A 24,490-nucleotide genomic window follows, 5' to 3' on the forward strand; every position below is an offset into this window, starting at 1 on the left:
GCTATGTGATCGTTATTTCTATAGCACTGTGTTCATCCCTGTTTTTCCATTTATACACTGCAGAAATTCTAAGTGTTAGTTATCTATTGCCTGTTATGTGGTAGCCTAAATAATGGCCCCATAAAGATGTCCAAGTCCTAATCCCTGGAAGCTGTGAATATGTTACCTTACGTGGCAAGGGGGACTTTGCAGATGTAATTAAGGAATTTTAAATGAGAACATTCCCTTTTCTCCTAAGCAAGGTCTGGAAGCCAAGATCAGCCCTTTAGGATCATTGTTGGGGTGCAATAAGCTGGGAAGCCTTGTTTTCCTGCCTCAGACATTTGTAGGTGCTAGGAGCCCCTACTTGGTCAATATCAGGCATGCTGACCCCACAACCAGGCCTTCAGTGGCAGCACTCGGCATGGGGCTTCTGGCTTTCCTTGGATACTGTCAGGCTCTCATGAGCTGATCCTGGCCAATCTTGCCCCAAAAGTAGCTTTGGCCCCCTGCCTGTCCCACAGAGTCCTGTAGAAGATTGCAAGGCACAGGGTGGTGAGGAAGAGCCGCAAGTGTGTTCTGGAGCACTGCAGGCATCAGGGCCAAGAAGTCAGACCTGACACTCAGCACACTGGCCACAAGCCCCAGCTCCGCTTCCCAGGGGTCAGCTGCGTCTAACCAGACAGCTGGGGTCCATACAGTTGTGTGCTGTGCCTGCTAGCCCAGGCACTTTCCTCGGGAAAGTTTTCTCTATTGAAGTGCCTACTTCATCAGCTGACAAACAGTGTTTTAAAAAAATTCTAAAGTTCTAAACGTTTTTCTTTACAAAAAAAAGTTCTGAGATCATCTTATTTTGTTCTGAAAGCAATAAAACCACTCCCTGCGGCACTCTGGGGAAAAAAATATGATGAAATGGAGAAATTACTGCGGATATTTGGGTAGGCCCAATATAATCACTAGGGCCCTTGGAGGAGGGAGGCAGGAAAGTTAAAGACCGAGAAGGTGGTGTGGTGTTGGAAGCAGAATCAGTGAAGTGTGGCAGTGCCCACGGAAGGTGGCAAGGCTGAGAGTTTTCAGTCCCAATTTCAAAGCCATCAACCCATTGCCTCTTTCTTTTTAAACAGTCTCTCCCTCAGTTTCTCTCAAGAAGAAACCTGGTAGCACCTTCAACACTTGGCATAGAAATCTGAACGGGACCATCCTTTGGTTCATTCTATTTTCTGTATAATTGCAAGTGACAGGGTTGCTAAACTTTGTTACTATGTAATAAACATACCCCTACCTCCAGTTTCTGATCAGATGTTCCAGCCTTCCTTAAAACCTCAGGCAACCTCCTCAAAGTCCAGAATCCACTGTCAATTCACGGAAATGTATGCTTTTACCACTGCTTTCCTCAAGAGTCGTTGCAGCTACCTCTCACTGCTCAGATCCAAAACTGCTCCCACATTTTTGGTTTTTGTTACAACAGAACGGCACTCATGACATCAAAATCTGTATTAGTTATTTACTAAGCCATGACAAATGACCCTAAAACTTAGGCTAATTAGCAGCTTAAAACAGCAAATGTATTATCTCACAGTTTCTGTGGATTAGGAATCCAAGCTCAGTTTATCTGGGTGCATCTGGCCAGAGTCTTTCAGGAGGTTGTAGTCAAACTGTCAGCTAGGGCTGCAGTCATCTCAAGGCTCAAGTGGGAGAGGATCCCTTTCCAAACTCATTCTGTGATTGTTGGCAGACCTCAGGTCCTTGTTGGCTGTGGGTTGAAGATAGCAGTTCTTTTCCACATGGGCCTCTCCATTAGGCGTTTTCACAACATGCAGCTGGCTTACCTCAGAGCAAGAAAGAGTATCCAAGACAGAAGATAACAGACTTTTTGTGACCTTTTCTCAGAAGTAATATCCCATCATCTTTGCATATTCTAGTTGTTAGAAGCAAGTAACTAGATCAGCTCACACTTAAAGGAAAGATTACACAATATCATAAATACCAGAGGCAGGCATCATGGGGTCCAATCTCAGAAGCTGCCTACTACAAATTGCAAGGTACACATGTCTCAGAATGTGACCACAAACACTTTTAGCATGAAAATAATTATTCTCCAGAAGATCAAGCCAAGTTCAGAATTTGGCCTCATAACATTTCTGACAGTTTCTCCTATAAATTTTGAAAGCTTGATTATTTGAAACCCTTAGAAAGTCAAGTTTCTGGATAGATTTATCCCATTAAAGACAAACCTTAATTAATAATTTGGTGTAGAATTCCTTCTGCATTTGATCACTACCTTCTTCAATAAATTATTGATCATAATTTGAAATTTTATTTCATCAAAAGAAAATTAATATATTATGCCTCTCTTCTCTTTATATATGATATAGAATTGTTGGTATCTTTCTTAAAGGACTCAAGGCTTCCTGTATGATGCTTTTTATAATTTCTGTGTCTTCCTTTGTTTCATTTGTCTCTTCTCACTTACCAGTACTTGCCCATTGCCTTTCTGTGTGCTGTACCTAATTGTTACAAGTTGAACCAAGTAACTTACATTAGTTAAAACTGTTAAAGAAAAGAGACCTGTAGAAGGTTGGATCTTCAGTCTGCAAGTCATGTTAGTGACATGCATTTTAAACACAGTCAGTCGTTCTATAACGACTTTCTGTGTTGAAAGATAGTAACTACATTAGTTGGGGTGAGGATTTAATCATGTATAGAATTGTTGAATCACTATGTTGTATACTTGAAATCAGTGTAATATTGTACATCAACTATACTTGAATAAAAATTAAAACTGAGAAATCTAAAAAATGTTAATTCATTTATAATAAACCCACTACATGTTGAAATTTTTCTTAAAAAATATATCCATTTTAGCTGCACCCAGACTTTTGTTTACTTAATTGTAAATTGTTACTATAGGTGAGGCTGTGGTAACAGGTGAAGTGGTATTGGCCTTGGTAGGTCAGTTTCTTATGTATCTGACAAAAAAGCTGAAAGTGGCTGAGAACAAATAAGAAAAATGATGCATTGCATGCTTCAGCTGAACTTAGAACCTCTTCTTTCTTGGATTTTTGAAATTGCACAGGCAACTTAGGCAAATTCTCCTCCCTTCTCGGGCTCTATATTCTAAGTAGTTCCACAAGTGAGGGCTGCACTTATAATGGAATTAATGATAGCCCACTTGAAAAATTTGAACCTGACTTCAGTCAGTTCCAAAGCAGCAAATACAATTTACTTTGCTATTTGAGTTCTTCTGAAATGGTACCTGTTGCCAGCCAAAACTTCTCAAATAAAACATACTGTCACTACCAGAAGTAAAAGCTAAAAATAATGTTAAATATGTGGATCTCACATTTTTATATGCATTTCTTTTAGACCTAATTTAGTGTTTTGCTCTGTGAGAAGATGAAGAGCAGTGCAGTAACTTTTGTAACTTGTTCGGCACCAACCTTAAAAGGCCTGTTAGAGCAAAAGTGGGATGGAGAAAGCAATCCCTGTGATACTGACTTTGAAAAACTTCCTTCAAAATCACAAAATACAAACCTTGGACGGGAGTAGTTTAAAATCCCATAGTCCTTTTTCTGCAGTTCTGGTCTCACAAATAATTAGCAGTAAAGCTAAAGATAATGGGAAATACATGTCTCTTCTACTCATATTTACCCTCTGTACAACATAGAATATATTTTCCTGTAGTAGTGTAGTCCTGTATTTATCAATCCCATAAATGATGGTTTCGAGCCTCTGCAAAGCCTTGCAGTCTCCAGAGACAAATTACCTGGACCTCAGAGAATATACATATTAAGAGTGCCAAACGTTTTCTTAAAAATTTCCAAACTGACCAAACATTTTCCTAAAACTAAGTTCTGTTGAGTACTTAACTTTAGCACCTCTTCTCCTCCATTTCCAACTTTGCACAGACCACTAATCTAGAGACCCCAAGCCCATCTGTCACCCCTGAAACATAACAATATGAAGATGGAAATCTGTTGTAGGAATGGTAAATGACTTACTGGAATAGAAAGTAGCCAAACTTATATGTCTGAAAAACAGAGATACAAACAAACAAAGGGACAAGAAACAAGCCCATAAGCTCAGGAATTTGGAAGCATTAGATATTTAAAAAATAGGGGAGAGGATATGCAGTCTGATACTAAAAACAGGGAGATTGAAAGTTTGTATGGAACAGTAAGAATTCTAGATCACCACCCCTCCCTTCCCCCTGCAGAACTATATTCTTTTGGTGGTGGGAGAGGGAGGGCAGGGAACAGGGAAAACAAGGACATTCGGAGTAGAGGTAGGGGTCAAATTGAAAAACAGAACATTAAGTGAAAGTCTGCTTTTTGTAAAAATTCATCATCAGATACTGCTCCCTCCAATTCTGTGCCTCTACCCAGCTCAAGAATGCTGACAAGGTAAGAGATTGTAGCACCTTCTCTAGACACCTAACTACTGTAAAGAAAAACTTTAAACATGATACATAGAGAGCCCTGACCAAAAAGAGCTAGCTGAGAAACTACACCTATCATCAGACTCAACCCACTCAACTTTTAGTGCTTCACAGCCAAAACTCTCTGAACATTTGCAGAACATCTCTTAACATAAAAGAGAGAGACCAGACAACAACAGCACAAAGCCCCAACTTCTCTGGGACGCAGTGTAAGTAGTACTAACAGGAAAGTATATAGCAATCCAGGCCTATTTAAAGAAAGAAGAACAATCCCAAATGAAGAGTCTAAAGTCACAATTATTGAAATTGGAAAAAGAAGAACAAATGAGGCCCAAAGTCAGCAGAAGGAGGGACATAATAAAGATCAGAGAAGAAATAAATAAAGTTGAGAAGAATAAAACACTAGAAAAAATTAATGAAACCAAGAACTGGTTCTTTGAGAAAATAAACAAAATAGATAAGCCTCTAGCCAGACTTATTAAAAGAAAAAGACAATCTATACACATAAACAGAATTAGAAATGACAAAGGAAAAGTCATGATGGACCACACAGAAATACAAAGAATTATTAGAGAATACTATGAAAATCTATATGCTAATAATCTGGAAAACCTAGAAGAAATGGACAAATTCCTAGAAAAAAAAAATACAACTATCCAAGACTGACCAAGGAAGAAACACAAAATCTAAACAGACCAATTACCAGCAACTAAATTGAATCGGTAATAAAAATCAAAAACATACCCAAGAACCAAACCCCCAGGTCAGACGGATTCACGGCTGAATTTTATCAGACATATAGAGAAGAGATAATACTCATTCTCCATAAAGTTTTCCAAAGAATAGAAGAGGAGGGAATACTTCCAAACTCATTCTATGAAGCCAGCATCACTCTAATACCAAAACCAGGCAAAGACCCAACAAAAAAAGAAAATTACAGACCAATATCTCTGATGAACATAGATACAGAAATACTCAACAAAATATTAACAAACCGAATTCAAAAATACATCAAGAGAATCATACTCCAAGATCAAGTGGGATTCATCTCAGGGATGCAAGGATGGTACAACATTCGAAAGTCCATCAACATCATCCACCACATCAACAAAAAGAAAGACAAAAACCACATGATCATCTCCATAGATGCTGAAAAAGCATTTGACAAAACTCAACATCCATTCATGATAAAAGCTCTCGGCAAAATGGGTATAGAGGGCAACTACCTCAACATAATAAAGGCCATATATGATAAACCCACAGCCAACATTATACTGAACAGCGAGAAGCTGAAAGCTTTTCCTCTGAGATCGGGAACAAAACAGGGATGCCCACTCTCCCCACTGTTATTTAACATAGTACTGGAGGTCCTAGCCACGGCAATAAGACAAAACAAAGAAATACAAGGAATCCAGACTGGTAAAGAAGAAGTCAAACTGTCACTATTTGCAGATGACACGATATTGTACATAAAAAACCCTAAAGACTCCACTCCAAAACTACTAGAACTAATATCTGAATTCAACAAAGTTGAATAATACAGCAGGATACAAAATTAATACACAAAAAACTGTTGCTTTCCTATACACTAACAATAAGCTAGCAGAAAGAGAAATCAGGAAAACAATTCCATTCACAGTTTGCATCAAAAAGAATAAAATACCTACGAATAAACCTAACCAAGGAAGTGAAAGACCTATACCCTGAAAACTATAAGACACTCCTAAGAGAAATTAAAGAGGACACTAACAAATGGAAATTCATCCCATGCTCTTTTCTAGGAAGAATTAATGTCAAAATGGCCATCCTGCCTAAAGCAATTGACAGATTTAATGCAATCCCTTTCAAAATACCAACAGCATTCTTCAACGAACTGGAACAAATAGTTTTAAAATTCCTATGGAACCACAAAAAAACCCGAATAGCCAACGCAATCCTGAGATGGAAGAATAAAGCAGGGGGGATCTCGCTTCCCAACTTCAAACTCTACTAAAGCCACAGTAATCAAGACAATTTTGTAATGGCACAAGAACAGCCCCACAGACCAGTGGGACAGGATAGAGTCCAGATATTAACCCAAACATACATGGTCAATTAATAAATGATAAAGGAGCCATGGACATACAATGGGGAAATGACAGCCTCTTCAATGGCTGGTGTTGGAAAAACTGGGCAGTTACATGTAAGAGAATGAAACTGGATTATTGTCTAACCCCATACACAAAAGTAAATTTGAAATGGATCAAAGACCTGAATGTAAGTCATGAAACCATAAAACCCCTAGAAAAAAACAGGCAAAAATCTCTTCAACATAAACATGAACAATTTCTTCACGAACATATCCCCCCAGGCAAGGGAAACAAAAGCAAAAATGAACAAGTGGGACTATATCAAGAGGAAAAGCTTCTGTACAGCAAAGGACAGCACCACTAGAACAAAAAGGCATCCTGCAATATGGGAGAATATATTCACAAATGACAGATCCAATAAAGGGTTGACATCCAAAATATATAAAGAGCTCACGCACCTCAACAAACTAAAACAAATAATCCAATAAAAAAATGGGCAGAGGATCTGAACAGTTCTCCAAAGAAGAAATTCAGATGACCAACAGACACATAAAAAGATGCTCCACATTGTTTTATTGCCCTTGTCTAGCTTGGATTAACACATAGTCTACAGGCACACACCTGATCATCTACATTTGCTCTCTTACAACACTAAACTAAGTTTTCTACCTTTATCTTACATCTACCTACCACTTCAGCATTTTATTAAAAATAATAATAATAAAGAGAAATGTGGGATCCACTTATAAATCAAGTATAAAAATCAAACGAATACTCATATTTGACCTGATTGTTTATGGTTCATAATGCGTGATCAAAACTGAAAGTTTCTGTGATGACTGCCCTTGCACTGTTCACCATGTAAGAACTTATTCACTATGTAAGAATTTGTTCACCATGTAAGAACTTGTTCATTATACTTTAGAAGATTGGAGACTGTTGAGAATTAGGCTTGGGGTTGATTAATGATTGTGCATTGAGTCCCCTATACAGAATTTTATTGTTGTTAACAACCATTTGATCAATAAATATAAGATATGCCCTCTCAAAAAAATAAATAAATAAATAAATTTTGTTTATAAAGACAAAAAAAAAAAAGAAAAGATGCTCCACATCCCTAGTCATCAGAGAAATGCAAATTAAAATCACAATGAGATATCACCTCACACCAGTAAGGATCGCCACCCTCCAAAAGACAAACAACAAATGTTGGCGAGGTTTTGGAGAAAGGGGAACCCTCCTACACTACTGGTGGGAATGTAAATTAGTTCAACTATTGTGGAAAGCAGTATGGAGGTTCCTCAAAAAGCTCAAAATAGAAATACCATTTGACCCAGGAATTCTACTTCTAAGAATTTACCCTAAGAATGCAGCAACCCAGTTTGAAAAAGAAATAAGCACCCTTATGTTTATCACACCACAATTTACAATAGCCAAGAATTGGAAGCTATCTAAGTGTCCAGCAGTAGATGAATGGATAAAGAAGATGTGGTACATATACACAATGTAATATTATTCAGCCATAAGAAGAAAACAAATCCTACCATTTGCGACAACATGGTTGGAGATAGAGGGTATTATGCTCAGTGAAATCAACCAGGTGGAGAATGACAAGTATCAAATGATTTCATGTATATGTGGAGTATAAGCTGACTCACAGAACCCAAGGCTGGACTAACAGTTACCAATGGGAAAGGGACTGGGGAGGATGGGTGGGAAGGGGGGAAAAGGAGCACTATAATTAGCATACATAATGTTGGGGTGGGAGGCATGGGGAGGGCGGTACAACATAGAGAAGACAAGTAGTGATTCTACAGCATCTTACGATGCTGATGGACAGTGACTGTAATGGATTATATGGTGGGGACTTGGTGATGGGGGGAGTCTAGTAACCATAAATTTCTCATGTAACTGTGGATTAATGATACCAAAATATTTAAAAAAAGGTGAGAGAGACCAAAAGAAAGAAAAGGACATCAGAGGAAACAGAAACAATGAGCAAATATAATGAGCAAAAGAAAATGTGAATAGACTGTAGTTAATGTTCTTGTAGAAATAATGCGAAGGAAGAATAACAATATATTATTTTTCAAACAAAAACAATCACAGAAATAAAAAATTAGGAAACCAAAAATATGAGAGCCAAACTTTAAAATCAATTTTAAAAATTGAAAAAATAAAGCTGAGAAAATGTCTTAGAAAATAAAACAAAAAGACTAAGATGACTTGGAGAGAAAAAAGAAAAGGCTTAATTCGGGTGGTAGAGCATTTGATTAATTGGAGTTACAGAAAAATAGGGAAAATGATCTGCAGGAAATTATCAAAGTAGTAAAATCAGAACATTCCCAAGAGTAGAAGGACATCCATCTCTCGTGTCAGTAAGTGAAAAAAATGAGCCTCATCAAGGTACATTATCATAAAATTATAGAACAACAGGGATAAAGAGAAAATTCTCAAAACTTCCAGAGTGAAAACAAAGGTCACATAAAAGGACCAGGAATAAGATTGATACCAACCTTGTCAACATGAGATAACATGAGAAACTGTAGGACAATGAAGGAATACCATAATTTCAAAGAGAAAAATTTATATATTCTAGTTATATGACCAGATAAATTGCCATTGCCTAAATCAGACGTGCAGCATCACAAAACATTTGCTTCTTATACACACTTCCTCAGGCATTATTGAAGAATGTACTCCACCAAAGATGAGGAATTGACCATGTTAAGAGAAGACCTGGGCAAGGAAACAGAGTCAAAACCAGAGAGAGATTGAGAATATCCAAGATGACAGTGAAGGAAAATAAGACAGCAGCAGTGAGGAGACCTAAAGAACAAGCAGTCCAGACTGAAGTAGAAAGAGGGTTTTAGGAAGGATGCTTTAGGAAAGCAGGGGAAAAAATGGACCTGACAAATCATCTAACAGGTGTGAGCACATGGAAAATTATATTGAGAGGTTTTATAAAAATGTCAGGTATGAGAAATCAGCCATAATTTCAAATAAAACCACACAAGTAATAATCTGAGGTTAGTGGCTTTCAATCATCATTCCTATCCTCACAACAAGGAAGCGGGCCACAAAAACTGAAAATGAACAATTCTTAGATCAATTGAGATCTGAGAGAATTGAGGTCACAGTGCAAACCACTGTCCCTAAAACTGGAGGGAGAGGTAGATGCTGAGAATCACAGATTACCTAGAGCAGAAACCTCCCACTGATACCAGTACTGTTAGGAGCACTTAAACTGCAAATGATGAATTGCCAGAAGCTCATTGTGGACCAGATTGAGAGTTAAAAATTCCAGGAGCCCAGATTGTCTTAAAGATGGTGGCATGACAGGTGAGACAGAAACCTCCTCTCAAAACCACATATATAAAAATATAGCAAATACAACTAATCCTGAAAGAGCAACAGTAAAGAACACTGCAATGGACAGCCTACGTCTGGGGAAAAGAGCAGACCTCACAGAAAAGGGTAAAAAGTACTATAGCCATAATCAGGTGAGACAAGCCATTCCCCCACCCCAGCTCACTTGCAGAAAGAGGAAAAACAGAGCAGGGAGGGGGTGGAGGCCTCGGATGGCTGAACACCCATCCCTGGAGTTTAACTCTGGGAGCACAAACATACATTATCAGGTGCTGTGGAAATTAGTGGGGAAAGCTGAGACAGGTGGAATACCCAGAGAAACTGAGATTCCAGTTGCTTGTGGAGAATGGGCACCCACAACTGGCTGCTCTGGAACAAAAGAAAGGCAGACACTATGAGAGACTTCCCAACAGCGAAACGGCAGCTAAATGGGCAAGGATTCCACATAGTTTGCTGCTCAGGAGAAAGGACAGGTGGACAAAATTGTCCCAGTGCACTCAGCCAAGCAGGTTGTGAACTTTCAGGAGCACTGACTCCCTGGCTGGCAAGACAGCTCCAACGCCCCACTCTAGGATACACAGACTACCACTTCTTCCTCTTGGTTGGCACCAGTTCACTAATGTGTTGCCCCCGCCACTGTGCCAGGCCACCCAGCGGGCGGCCACGCCTATGGCACTTAAAAGGACATAGCATAAAGGCTCCTCCCTTTGAGCTCAGCCCACTAGCTTTGGCAGTGGAGGCACACACTGCAGCCAGGAAACAGAGCTCTTTCTTCCTGGCAGGCACCAGCAGCGCTCATCTGCGACATCTACCATCACTCCAGTGGCTGAACAACTCCAGAGAATAGAGCTTCTGGGCACTAGAGGGTGCCACCTACAAATATGAGATGAAAAAGGAACCTGGTTCAAACCAAAATCATACAAATACCAGAAAGAGGGCAAAGTGAAACTGAACTCATCAATATTCCTGAAAGAGGTTTCAAAACAAAATCATAAACATGGTCATAGAGCTACAGAAAAATATTCAGGAACACAGGGAGGAAATCAGGAATGAGATAGAAACTTTGAAAAATACATTATCCAAAATGAAACACACAATGGAGGAATTTTAAAGCAGATTAGATGAAGTAGAGGAGACAATGAATGAAATAGAAGTTTGAGAACAGGAATACAAAGAGACTGAGGCACACAGAGAAAAAAGGATCTCTAGGAATTGAGGAATATTGAGAACTGTGTGACCAATCCAAACACCTATATTTGCATTATAAGGGTACCAGAAGAAGAAGAGAGAAAAATGGATAGAAAGTGTCTTTGAGGAGGTAATTGCTGAAAACGTCACCAGTCTGGGGAAGAAAAAAAATCTCTCAGGCCATGGAGGTGCACAGATCTCCTAAGTGACCCAAGGAAGACAGCACCAAGACATAAGATATTTAAAATGACAAACATCAAGGATTAAGACAGAGTATTCAAAGCAGCCAGAGAGAGAAAAAAGATCACATACAAAGGAAAACCCATCAGGCTCTCATCAAACTTCTCAGCAGAAACCTTTCAGGCCAGAAGGGAGTGGCATGATATGTTTAATGCAATGAAGCAGAAGGGCCTTGAAGCAAGAATACTTTATCCAGCAAGATTATCATTTAAATTTGAAGGAGGGATTAAACAATTTCCAGATAAGCAAAAGATGAGAGAATGTACCACCCACAAACCATTTCTACAGTGTATTTTGGAGGGAGGGACTGCTATAGATGGAAATGTTCCTAAGGCTAAATAGCTGTCACCACAGAAAATAAAACCACAGTAAAGGAGGTATACCAATTAATTACTAAGTAAATGCAGAATTAAGTCAGCTACCCCCAACACCAGTCAGGGGATACATAAAGAGTACAGAATATTATACCTAATATATAAAGAATGGAGGAAGAAGAAAAAGAAAGGAAGAAAAAATAGCATACAAAGTGAGTTGTTAGACTGTTAGATACTAAAGAAGCTATCCTTGAACCTTTGGTAACCGTGAATCTAAAGCCTGCAATGGCAATCAATACATATCTATTGATAATCACCCTAAATGTAAATGGACTGGATGCACCAATCAAAAGACATAGAGTTCCTGAATGGGTAAAAAAAACAAGACCCAACTAGATGCTGCCTACAAGAGATTCACTTCAAACCCAAAGACATACACAGACTAAAAGTGAAGGGATGGAAAAAGATATTTCATGCAACTAATAAGGAGAATAAAGCAGGAGTGGCAGTACTTATATCAGACAAAATAGATTTCAAAACAAAGTAAAAAGACACAAAGAAGGACATACATAATGATAAACGGGTCAGTCCAAGAGAATATAACTACTTTAAATATCTCTGCACCTAACACAGGATCACCTGCATATGTGAAACAAATACTAACAGAACTAAAGGGAGAAATAGAATGTAATGCATTCATTATAGGAGGCTTCCACGCACCACTCACTCCAAAGGACAGATCAATGAGACACAAAATAAGGAAGGAGACAGAAGCACTGAAGAACACATTACAACAGATGGACCTAACAGACATCTACAGAACACTCCAACCAAAAGCAACATGATATACATTCTTCTCAAGTACAAATGGAACATTTTCAAGAATCGATTATATAGTAGGCCACTGAAAGAGCCACAGTAAATTCAGAAGGATTAAAATTATATCAAACAGCTTCTCAGACCACAAAGGTATGAAACTAGAAATAAACTGTGCAAAGAAAACAAAAAAGGCCACAAATACATGGAGGCTTAAATACACTCTCCTAAATAATCAATGGATCAATGACCAAGTAAAAACAGAAATCAAGCAATATATGGAGACAAATTAAAATAATAACTGAACACCGCAAAATCTGGGATGCAGCAAAGGTGTGCTAAGAGGAAAGTATACTGCAATACAGGCTTACCTCAGGAAAGAACAATCCCATATAAACAGTCTAAACTCACAATTAATGAAACTAGAAAAAGAACAAATGAGACCCAAAGTCAGTAGAAGAAAGGACATGATAAAGATCAGAATAGAAATAAAGTCCAGAAGAATAAAACAATAGAATCAATGAAAGCAGGAGCCAGTTCTTCAAGAGAATTAGCAAAATAGATAAACCACTAGCCAGATTTATCAAGTAAAAAGGACAGTCTCCACACCTAAAGAGAATCAGAAATGAGATGGGAAAAATCATTACAGACACCACAGAAATACAAAGAATTATTAGAGAATTCTATGAAAAATTATATATTAACAAACTGGATAACCCAGAAGAAATGGAGAACTTTCTAGAAAAATACAACCTTCCAAGGCTGACCCAGGAAGAAACACAAAGTCTGAACAGACCAATTACCATCAACGAAATTGAATTGGTAATCAGAAACTCCCTAAGAACAAAACCCCTGGACCAGATGACTTCACCACTGAATTTTACCAAAGATTTAGTGAAGACCTAATACCCATCATACCTAAAGTTTTTCAAAAAGTAGAAGAGAGGGGAATACTTCCTACTCATTCTACAAAGCCAGCATCACTCTTATACCAAATCCAGGTGAAGACACCACAGAAAAAGAAAATTACAGACCAATGTCCCTGATGAACATAGATGCAAAAATACTCAAAAAAAATGTTACCAAACCAAATTCAAAAATACATCAAGAATATCATCCATCATGATCAGATATTATTCCAGGGATGCAATGATGGTACAATATTCGAAAATCCATCAACATCACACACCACATCCACAAAAAGGACAAAAACCACATGATGATCTCCATAGATGCTGAAAAATCATTCAACAAAATTCAACATCCATTCGTGATTAAAACTCTCAACAAAATGGGTATAGAAGGCAAGTACCTCAACATCATAAATGCCATATATGACAAACCCACAGACAACATCATACTTAACAGCAAAAAGCAGAAAGCTTTTCCTCCAAGATTGTGAACAAGACAGGGATACCCACTCTCCCCATCTTTATTCAACATAGTACTGGAGGTCCTAGCAACTGCGGTCAGACAACACAAAGAAAAAAAAGGCATCCAGATTGGTAAGGAAGAAGTTAAACTGTCACTGTTTGCAGATGGGATGATATTGTATATCAAAAACCCTAAAAAATCCACCCCAAAACTACTAGAACTAATAATGAATTCATAAAAGTTGCAGGATACATAATCAACACATGGAACTCTTTTACCTTCTTATTTGCTAACAATGAATTCGCAAAAATATAAATCAGCAAAACTAAGTCCATTCACAATTGCATGAAAAAGAAAAATACCTAGGAATAAACAACCAATGAGGTGAAAGACCTATACACTGAAAACTACAAGACACTCATGAGAGAAATTAGAGAAGACAGTGATAAATTGAAATGCATCCTGTGTTAATGGATATGGAAAAATTAATATTGTCAAAATAGCTATCCTGCCAAAATAGCTATCCTGCCTAAAGTAATCTACAGATTCAATGCAATTCCTATCAAAATGTGAACGGCATTCTTCAACGACCTAGAACAAATAGTTCTAAAATTCTTATGGAAACACAAAAGACCCCAAATACCAAAGCAATCCTGTGGAGGAAGAATAAAGGTGGGGGGATTATGCTCCCCAACTTTAAGCTCTACTCAAAGCTGCCGTAATCAAGATAATTTGGTACCTGCACAAGAACTGACCCATAGATGAATTGAATAGAATACAGGCCCAGATACAAACCCACACATATATGGTCAATTAATATACAATTGAAGAGCCACGGATATACAATGGGGAAATAAAAGTCTCTTCAACAACTGGTATTGGCAAAACTGGGCAGCTACATGCAAGAGAATGAAACTGGATTATTGTCTAATCCCATACACAAAAATAAACTTGAAATAGATCAAAGACCTGAGTATAAGTCGTGAAACCATAAAACTCTTAGAAGAAAACACAGGCAAAAATCTCTTGAATAAAAAAAGCAACTTTTTCCTGAACACATCTCCTCTGGCAAGGGAAACAAAAACAAAAGCAATAATGAAATAATTGGACTACATCAAACTAAAAAGCTTCTGTACAGCAAAGGACACCATCAGTAGAGTAAAAAGGCATCCTACAGTATTGGAGAATATATTTGAAAACAACATATCCAACAAGGTTTACATCCAAAATATATAAAGAACTCATACTCCTCAACACCCAAAAAGCAAATAACCCAATTAAAAAATGGGTGGAGGATCTGAACAGACACTTCTCCAAGAAGAAATTCAGATGGCCAACAAACACGTGAAAAGATGTTCCATGTCGCTAATTATCAGGGAAATGCAAATTAAAACTACAATGAGATATCACCTCACACCAGTTAAGATGGCCACCATCCAAAAAACAAGGAATAACAAATGCTGGCAAGGATGTGGAGAAAGGGGAACCCCCCTACACTCCTGGTGGGAATGTAAACTAGTTCAACTATTGTGGAAAGGAGAATGGAGGTTCCTCAAAAAACTCAAAATAGAAATACCATTTGACCCAGGAATTCTACTTCTAAGAATTTACCCTAAGAATGCAGCAACCCAGTTTGAAAAAGAAATAAGCACTCGTATGTTTACCACAGCACAATTTACGATAGCCAAGAATTGGAAGTTATCTAAGTGTCCAGCAGTAGATGAATGGATAAGGAAGGTGTGGTACATGTACACAGTGGAATATTATTCAGCCATAAGAAGAAAACAAATCCTACCATTTGGGACAATGTGGATGGAGCTAGAGGGTGTTATGCTCTTAAATAGCCAGGCAGAGAAAGACAAGTGCCAAATGATTTCCCTCATTTGTGAAGTATAATCACCAAGCAAAACTGAAGCAACAAAATAGCAGAGACACACTCCAAGAAGGGAACGTTGTTACCAAAGGTGGGTGTGGGAAGGTGGAGGGGTGTGGGAATATGGGTGGGGAGGGAGGGAGAGGGGGATTGAGCAGTATTATGATTGGCACACATGGTGTGGTGGTCACGGGGAAGACTGTAGCACAGAGAAGACAAGTAGTGACTCTGTTGCTACTTAATGCGCTGATGGTCAGTGACTGCAGTGGGTTTGGGGAGGACTTGATAATATGGGTGAATGTAGTATCCACAATGTTTTTCATGTGAAACCTTCACAAGAGTATATCAATGAATACCTTAATTAAAAATTTTTTTTAATGTTTAGCAAATCAAAAAATAATTCCAGAGGCCCAGTCTGAGTTGGCCCCCTACAGTCTCCTGAGTTTTACCTCCAGGTACCCCATAAAGGTCTCAGGGTAAAGATCAGAGAAGAATCCTTTGGTGCTCTAGAAGAGGGAGGAAAGTAGCCATTCTGAAATAGTTCAGGATACTACTCCCTAATAAGTTGCCTTCACACTGAGGGCTTGCCTTAAAGATATGCTCTTTTACAAAAGCTTACCTGACTTGGGAGAAAGGAACTACCCAATTCTAACTCCCTCTAGCCTTTCTTTCTTACCTAAGGGGGTGGTAACAAAGCTGAGAAACACTTGTTATTTTCACAGCCCAGACACACAAATTCACTAAAATACTCAGATGTGATTGTGGGATTATAAAACACTTCCCCCCACATACAGCCAACCACTGCACCAATCAAGCTCCATTATAATAAGATTGGGTTACTGCTCAATGAGCTACAATGCCCAGACCTTATTTTCAAAGGCATTTCCAGAGAAACCCCAAAACAATAGTGGGTACAGAAGCAAGGACACTAAAGGAAATTTTAGCTCCTGATGACTATAGCTTGGAAAAACAATAAACACAACCTAATTTCTAGCAAGATAAACATAAAACCTCAAAGTAAATAAGTTTATTTGCCTCAATCTCTTTTGCCCTATACAGCATGTCCACTTTCAACCAAAAAATTACAAGACATGCCAAAAGGCAAAAAAAAAACAGTTTGAAGAAACTACCAGATTCAGATATGCAGAGATTTTTGAATTATCAGAGGATTTTAAATAATTATGATTTATATGCTAAGGACGATTATAAAAGTTGACAACATGTAAGAACACATAGGTAATGTAAGCATAGAGATAGAAACTCTAAAAAAAATCAAAAGAAAATATTAGAAACCAACAGTCCTATAACAGAAATAAAGAATGCCTTTCATGGGCTCATAAGTAGATTGCACACACCCCAGGAAGAAATCAGTAAGCCTGCAAAACTGAAACACAATGAAAAAAGAAGTAAAAACATGGAACATCCTTCCTGAAACCCTCTTTCTACTTCATTCTGTACTGCTAGTTCTCTTGGTCTCCTGCATAGCTATTGTCTTGGAATTTTCCTTCTCTGTCGTCTTGGATATTCTCCATACCTATCTAGTTTTGATTCCGTTTCCTTGCCAGGCCTTCCCTTTTCTTGGTTTGGAATGAAAAGATAGGAAAAAGAGTGGAAAATATAGATATCTCTAGTTATCAGGTGCTAACATTTCCTTTAGTCTCTTTGCTTTTGTACATCTCTGTTGTTTTGGGGTTTCCCAAAAATTGTGAGACAGATGTAATATTTACATAATGGGAATACCAGAAGGGAGGGAAGGAAAGACAGACACCAAACCGTAGGTCCAGAAGTTCAAAAAACACCAAGGAGGGTTAATACCAAAAAATCTACACCTAGGTATATCATATTCAAATTGTGTAAAATCAAGAAAATATTGAAAGAACCCAGAGGACAAAAACATCCTGTCTCTAGAGTGAGTATAAAGGATTAGAATATTGCCTCTCTCTACAGACGCCATGCAAGAAGAGTGGAGTGAAATATTTAAACAGTTGGAAAGAAAAAAAAAACCCACCAGCCTAAATTCTGTGTCTAGAGAAATTATACTTCTGGAATTGAAGGAGTAATAAAAACTTCATCAGACAACCGTAACTGACTTTCTCACCAGTAGGCCTGCCTTGCAAGAAATGTTAAAAGAAGTTCTTCAGAGAGAAGGAAATAATGTAGGTCAGAAACTTGGATCTGCATAAAGGAAGAGAAGGAAAAAGGAGGAATAAGTGAAGGTAAAATAAGATCTTTTAATTAATTTTCTCAGTTGATCTAGCAGATAACATTTCGTTTATAATACTAGCAACATTTTCAGTGATTATAACTTGCAGATAAGTGAAAAGAATTATAGCAGTATAATAAAGAAAGGAGGAAGAAATGGGGAGTATCTATAATAAGATACTTGCCTTGTGAGAAAACAAAATGCTGTTTGAAAGGAAATTTAGATTACTTATGAATATATATGCAAACTCAAGGAAAACCACTGAAGACATTTTGAAAAGAAAAGTAATTGATACACTTATAGAGGAAAGAAAATGGTGGGGGTAGGGGAGTGTCCAAGATGGCAGCATAGAAAGAGCCTGAGCCCACTGCCTCCCACATACATACTGAAGCTACACCTAGACACAGAGCAATTCATCCTGAGGAAGAACTGAAGCTAGACTGAACACCTGCTCATCAAGCGATAAAAAGATCACATAAAAACTGGGAGGACTGAGATTGGATTAAAGATGGTGGCGTGAGAGGAGAGACAGAGGCTTCCTCCTAAAACTGGATACAATTAGAAAATAGAGTTGGTGCAACTAAACCTGAGAGAGCAACAGGAAAGAGGACGACGTCAGACTGCATACACCTGGAGAAAAGAGCGGACATCACCGAACGGGGTAACATACCAGAGCTGTGGCTCTGTGGGACCCAAGCCCTTCCCCCACCCCAGCTCACCAGCGGGAGGAAGAGAAATGGAGCAGGGAGGGAGTGGAAGGTTTGGGACTGTTGAATACCTAGCTCCGGAGATCTTCTCTGGGAGCACAAACCTACATTTCATGGTGCTTTCATGAGACTCGCATGACTATCAGGTTGGAAAGTTAATACAGGCAGAGTTCCTAGGGAGACTGGAATTCCAGCCGCTTGTAGAAAGCAGGGATCCATATCCAGCTGTGTTGGGACAAAAACATACCTGTGTGCCTGGTCCACTGGCTCAGACAGTGGAGACAGGCACAGTAGCCAGGAGGCGGGGAACAGCTCTTTCCTCCCCCCAGGCACCAGTACCGCTCCCCTGCAACCCCTGACTTTGCTTCAGGGGCTGAGCAGCTCTAGAATAGAGCTTTGGGACACTAGAGGGTGCCATATACAAACATGAAATGCCAAAGTAACCTTGTCCAGAGAAAAATTATTAATACAACTTCTGAGAAACATTTAAATGATATGTATCTCGTGACTCTTCCTGAAAGGGAGTTCAAAATAAAAATCATCAACATTTTAATGGAGGTACGGAAAGACATCCAAGAACTCAGGAATGAATTCAGGTCAGAGATCCAATCATTGAAGAGCACGATGGAGGGTATTAAAAGCAGGTTGGATACGGTGGAGGAGATATTAAATGAAATAGAAACTAGAGAAGAGATATACAAAGAAGCTGAGGCACAGAGAGAAAAAAGGATCTCTAAGAATGAAAGAGTATTGAGAGAACTGTGTGATCAATCCAAGCAGAACAATATACGCATTATAGGGATACCAGAAGAAGAAGAGAGAAAGGAATAGAAAATAAGGAGTGTAGTTGCTTAAAACTTCCCCAATCTGGGGAAGGAGATAGTCTCTCAGGCCATGGAGATCCACAGATCTCCCAACACAAGGGACCCAAGGAAGACAACACCAAGACACATAGTAATTAAAGTGGGAAAGATCAAGGATAAGGACAGACTGTTAAAAGCAGACAGAGACAGAAATAAGATCACATACAAAGGAAAGCCCACCAGGCTAACATCAGACTTCTCAGCAAAAACCTTACAGTCCAGAAAGAAGTGGCATGATGTATTTAATGCCATGAAGCAGAAGGGCCTGGAACCAAGATTACTTTATCTGGCAAGATTTAACATTTAAATTTGAAGGAGGGATTAAACAATTTCCAGATAACCAAAAGCTGAGAGAATTTACCTCCCACAAACCATCTCTACAGTCTATTTTGGAGGGACTGCTATAGATGGAAGTGTTCCTAAGGTTGAATAGTTGTCACCAGAGGTAATAAAACCACAGTAAAGAAAGTAGAACAGCTAATTAAGAAGCAAATGCAAAATTAAATTAACTATCCTTAAAGTCTATGAAGGGATAGACAAAATGTACAGAATTTGATACCTAATATATAAAGAAAGAAGGAAGAAGAAAAAGGTGGAGAAATAGAAAAAAACCTTTAGATTGTGTTTGTAACAGCATACTGTGAGTTAAGTTAGACTCTTAGACAGTAAGGAAAGTAACCTGGAAACCATGAATCTAAAGCCTGAAATGGCAATAAGTACATACCTATCGATAATCACCCTAAATGTAAATGGAATGAATGCATCAATCAAAAGACATAGAGTCACTGAATGGATAAAAAAAACAAGACCCATCCAAATGCTGCTTACAAGAGACTCACCTCAAACTCAAAGACATGCACAGACTAAAAGTCAAGGGATGGAAAAACATATTTCATGCAAACAACAAGGAGAAAAAAGCAGGTGTTGCAGTACTAGTATCAGACAAAATAGACTTCAAAACAAAGAAAGTAACGAGATAAAGAAGGACATTACATAATGATAAAGGGCTCAGTCCAAAAAGACGATACAACCATTAAAAATATATATGCACCCAACACAGGAGCACCAGCATATGTGAAACAAAAACTAACAGAACTAAAGGAGGAAATAGAATGCAATGCATTCATTTTAGGAGACTTCAACACACCACTCACTCCAAAGGACAGAACCACCAGACAGAAAATAAGTAAGGACACAGAGGCACTGAACAACACACTAGAACAGATGGACCTAATAGACATCTATAGAACTCTACACCCAAAAGCAACAGGATACACATTCTTCTCAAGTGCACATGGAACATTCTCCAGAATAGACCACATACTAGGCCACAAAAAGAGCCTCAGTAAATTCAAAAAGATTGAAATTCTACCAATCAACTTTTCAGACCACAAAGGCATAAAACTAGAAATAAATTGTACAAAGAAAGCAAAAAGGCTCACAAACACATGGAGGCTTAACAACACGCTCCTAAATAGTCAATGGATCAACGACCAAATTAAAATGGAGATCCAGCAATATATGGAAATAAAAGACAACAACAACACAAAGCCCAAACTTCTGTGGGATGCAGCGAAAGCAGTCTTAAGAGGAAAGTATATAGCAATCCAGGCACACTTAAATAAAGAAGAACAATCCCAAATGAATAGTCTAACAACACAGTTATTGAAACTGGAAAAAGAAGAACAAATGAGGCCTAAAGTCATCACAAGGAGGGACATAATAAATATCAGAGAAGAAGTAAACAAAATTGAGAAGAATAAAACAGTAGAAAAAATCAATGAAACCAAGAGCTGGTTCTTTGAGAAAATAAACAAAATAGATAAGCCTCTAGCCAGACTTATTAAGAGAAAAAGAGAATCAAGACACACCAACAGAATCAGAAACGAGAAAGGAAACATCACGACAGACCCAACAGAAATACAAAGAATTATTAGAGACTACTATGAAAACCTATATGCTAAGAAGCTGGAAAACCTAGAAGAAATGGACAACTTCCTAGAAAAATACAACCTTCCAAGGCTGACCAAGGAAGAAACACAAAATCTAATCAAACCAATTACCAGTAAAGAAATTGAAGTGGTAATCAAAAAACTACCCAAGAAAAAAAACCCGTGCCAGATGGATTTACCTCGGAACTTTATCAGACATACAGAGAAAATATAATACCCATTCCCCTTAAAGTTCTCCAGAAAGTAGAAGAGGAGGGAATACTCCCAAACTCATTCTATGAAGCCAACATCACCCTAATACCGAAATCAGGCAAAAACACCACCAAAAAAGAAAATTACTGACCAATATCCCTGATGAACATAGATGCAAATATACTCAACAAAATATTAGCAAACCAAATTCAAAAATACATCAAGAGAATCCTACACCATGACCAAGTGGGATTTATCCCAGGGATGCAAGGATGGTACAACATCTGAAAATCCATCAACATCATCCACCACATAAACAAAAAGGATAAAATTCACATGGTCATCTCCATAGATGCTGAAAAAGCATTCGATGAAATTCAACATCCATTCATGATAAAAACTCAACAGAATAGGTATAGAGGGCAGGTACCTCAACATAATAAAGGCCATATATGATAAACTCACAGCCAACATAATACTGAACAGCGAGAAGCTGAAAGCTTTTCCTCTGATATCGGGAACTAGACAGGGATGCCCGCTCTCTCCACTGTTATTTAACATAGTACTGGAGGTCCTAGCCACGGCGATCAGACAAAATAAAGAAATACAAGGAATCCAGATTGGTAAAGAAGAAGTTAAACTGTCACTATTTGCAGATGACATGATACTGTACATAAAAAACCCTAAAGACTCCACCCCAAAACTACTAGAACTGATATCAGAATACAGCAAAGTTGCAGGATACAAAATCAACACACAGAAATCTGTGGCTTTCCTGTATACTAACAATGAACCAACAGAAAGAGAAATCAGGAAAACAACTCCATTCACAATTGCATCAAAAAAAAAAAAATACCTAGGAATAAACCTAACCAAAGAAGTGAAAGACTTATACTCTGAAAACTACAAGTCACTCTTAAGAGAAATTAAAGGGGACACTAACAGATGGAAACTCATCCCATGCTCGTGGCTAGGAAGAATTAATATCGTCAAAATGGCCATCCTGCCCAAAGCAATATACAGATTTGATGCAATCCCTATGAAACTACCAGCAACATTCTTCAATGAACTGGAACAAATAATTCAAAAATTCATTTGGAAACACAAAAGACCCCGAATAGCCAAAGCAATCCTGAGAAAGAAGAATAAAGTAGGGGGGATCTCACTCCCCAACTTCAAGCTCTACTATAAAGCCATAGTAATCAAGACAATTTGGTACTGGCACAAGAGCAGAGCCACAGACCAATGGAACAGACTAGAGAATCCAGACATTAACCCAGACATATATGGTCAATTAATATTTGATAAAGGAGCCATGGACATACAATGGCGAAATGACAGTCTCTTCAACAGGTGCTGCTGGCAAAATTGGACAGCTACATGTAGGAGAATGAAACTGGACCATTGTCTAACCCCATATACAAAAGTAAACTCAAAATGGATCAAAGACCTGAATGTAAGCCAGGAAACCATTTAAATCTTGGAAGAAAACATAGGCAAAAACCTCTTAGACATAAACATGAGTGACCTCTTCTTGAACATATCTCCCCGGGCAAGGAAAACAACAGCAAAAATGAGTAAGTGGGACTATATTAAGCTGAAAAGCTTCTGTACAGCAAAAGACACCATCAATAGAACAAGAAGGATCCCTACAGTATGGGAGAATATATTTGAAAATGACACATCTGATAAAGGCTTGACGTCCAGAATATATAAGGAGCTCACACGCCTCAACAAACAAAAAACAAATAACCCAATTAAAAAATGGGCAGAGGAACTGAACAGACAGTTCTCCAAAAAAGAAATACAGATGGCCAACAGACACATGAAAAGATGCTCCACATCGCTAATTATCAGAGAAATGCAAATTAAAACTACAATGAGGTATCACCTCACACCAGTAAGGATGGCTGCCATCCAAAAGACAAACAACAACAAATGTTGGCGAGGCTGTGGAGAAAGGGGAACCCTCCTACACTGCTGGTGGGAATGTAAGTTAGTTCAACCATTGTGGAAAGCAGTATGGAGGTACATCAAAATGCTCAAAACAGACTTACCATTTGACCCAGGAATTCCACTCCTAGGAATTTACCCTAAGAACGCAGCAATCAAGTTTGAGAAAGACATATGCACCCCTATGTTTATTGCAGCACTATTTACAATAGCCAAGAATTGGAAGCAACCTAAATGTCCATCAATAGATGTATGGATAAAGAAGATGTGGTACATATACACAATGGAATAATACTCAGCCATAAGAAAAGGGCAAATCCAATCATTTGCAGCAACATGGATGGAGCTGGAGGGTATTATGCTCAGTGAAACAAGCCAAGCGGAGAAAGAGAAATACCAAATGATTTCACTTATCTGTGGAATATAAGAACAAAGGAAAAACTGAAGGAACAAAACAGCAGCAGAATCACAGAACTCAAGAATGGACTAACAGGTACCAAAGGGAAAGGGACTGGGGAGGATGGGTGGGTAGGGAGGGATAAGGGGGGGAGAAGTAGGGGGGTATTAAGATTAACATGCATGGGGGGGTAGGAGAAAAGGGAGGGCTGTACAACACAGAGAAGGCAAGTAGTGATTCTACAACATTTTGCTATGCTGATGGACAGTGACTGTAAAGGGGTTTATAGGGGAGACCTGGTATAGGGGAGAGCCTAGTAAACATAATATTTGTCATGTAAGTGTAGATTGGTGATACCAAAAACAAAGAAAAAAAAAAGGGCAGTTCCTGTGTGGTAACCTCCAACGAGTTCTACACAAGGGTATAAAGGGCATATAAAAGTGTAGGCAAAGGGTCTGTTTGTGTTTATACAGAGGATCAAAGCCTAATTGGGCTACCCCGAAAATGAACTAAGATACGATATGAAAAAGAACTTCCAACATCAGCACTCTCTGGAAGACTCA

General features: G+C 38.4%; 1 protein-coding gene and 1 non-coding gene across 6 annotated transcripts in view; both read left to right on the top strand.

The window, feature by feature from the left end:
* TPST1 (tyrosylprotein sulfotransferase 1) overlaps positions 1 to 24,490 on the top strand; it is a 591,927-nt gene that overhangs the window by 223,446 nt on the left and 343,991 nt on the right. The window lies entirely within an intron of this gene.
* Positions 224 to 325, top strand: LOC118923760 (small Cajal body-specific RNA 20). The gene has a single exon (XR_005029324.1). It is a non-coding gene; the product is annotated as a small Cajal body-specific RNA 20 (non-coding RNA).

The sequence above is a fragment of the Manis pentadactyla genome, chromosome 10 (assembly GCF_030020395.1).
Source record: "Manis pentadactyla isolate mManPen7 chromosome 10, mManPen7.hap1, whole genome shotgun sequence".
Lineage (NCBI taxonomy): Eukaryota > Metazoa > Chordata > Mammalia > Pholidota > Manidae > Manis > Manis pentadactyla.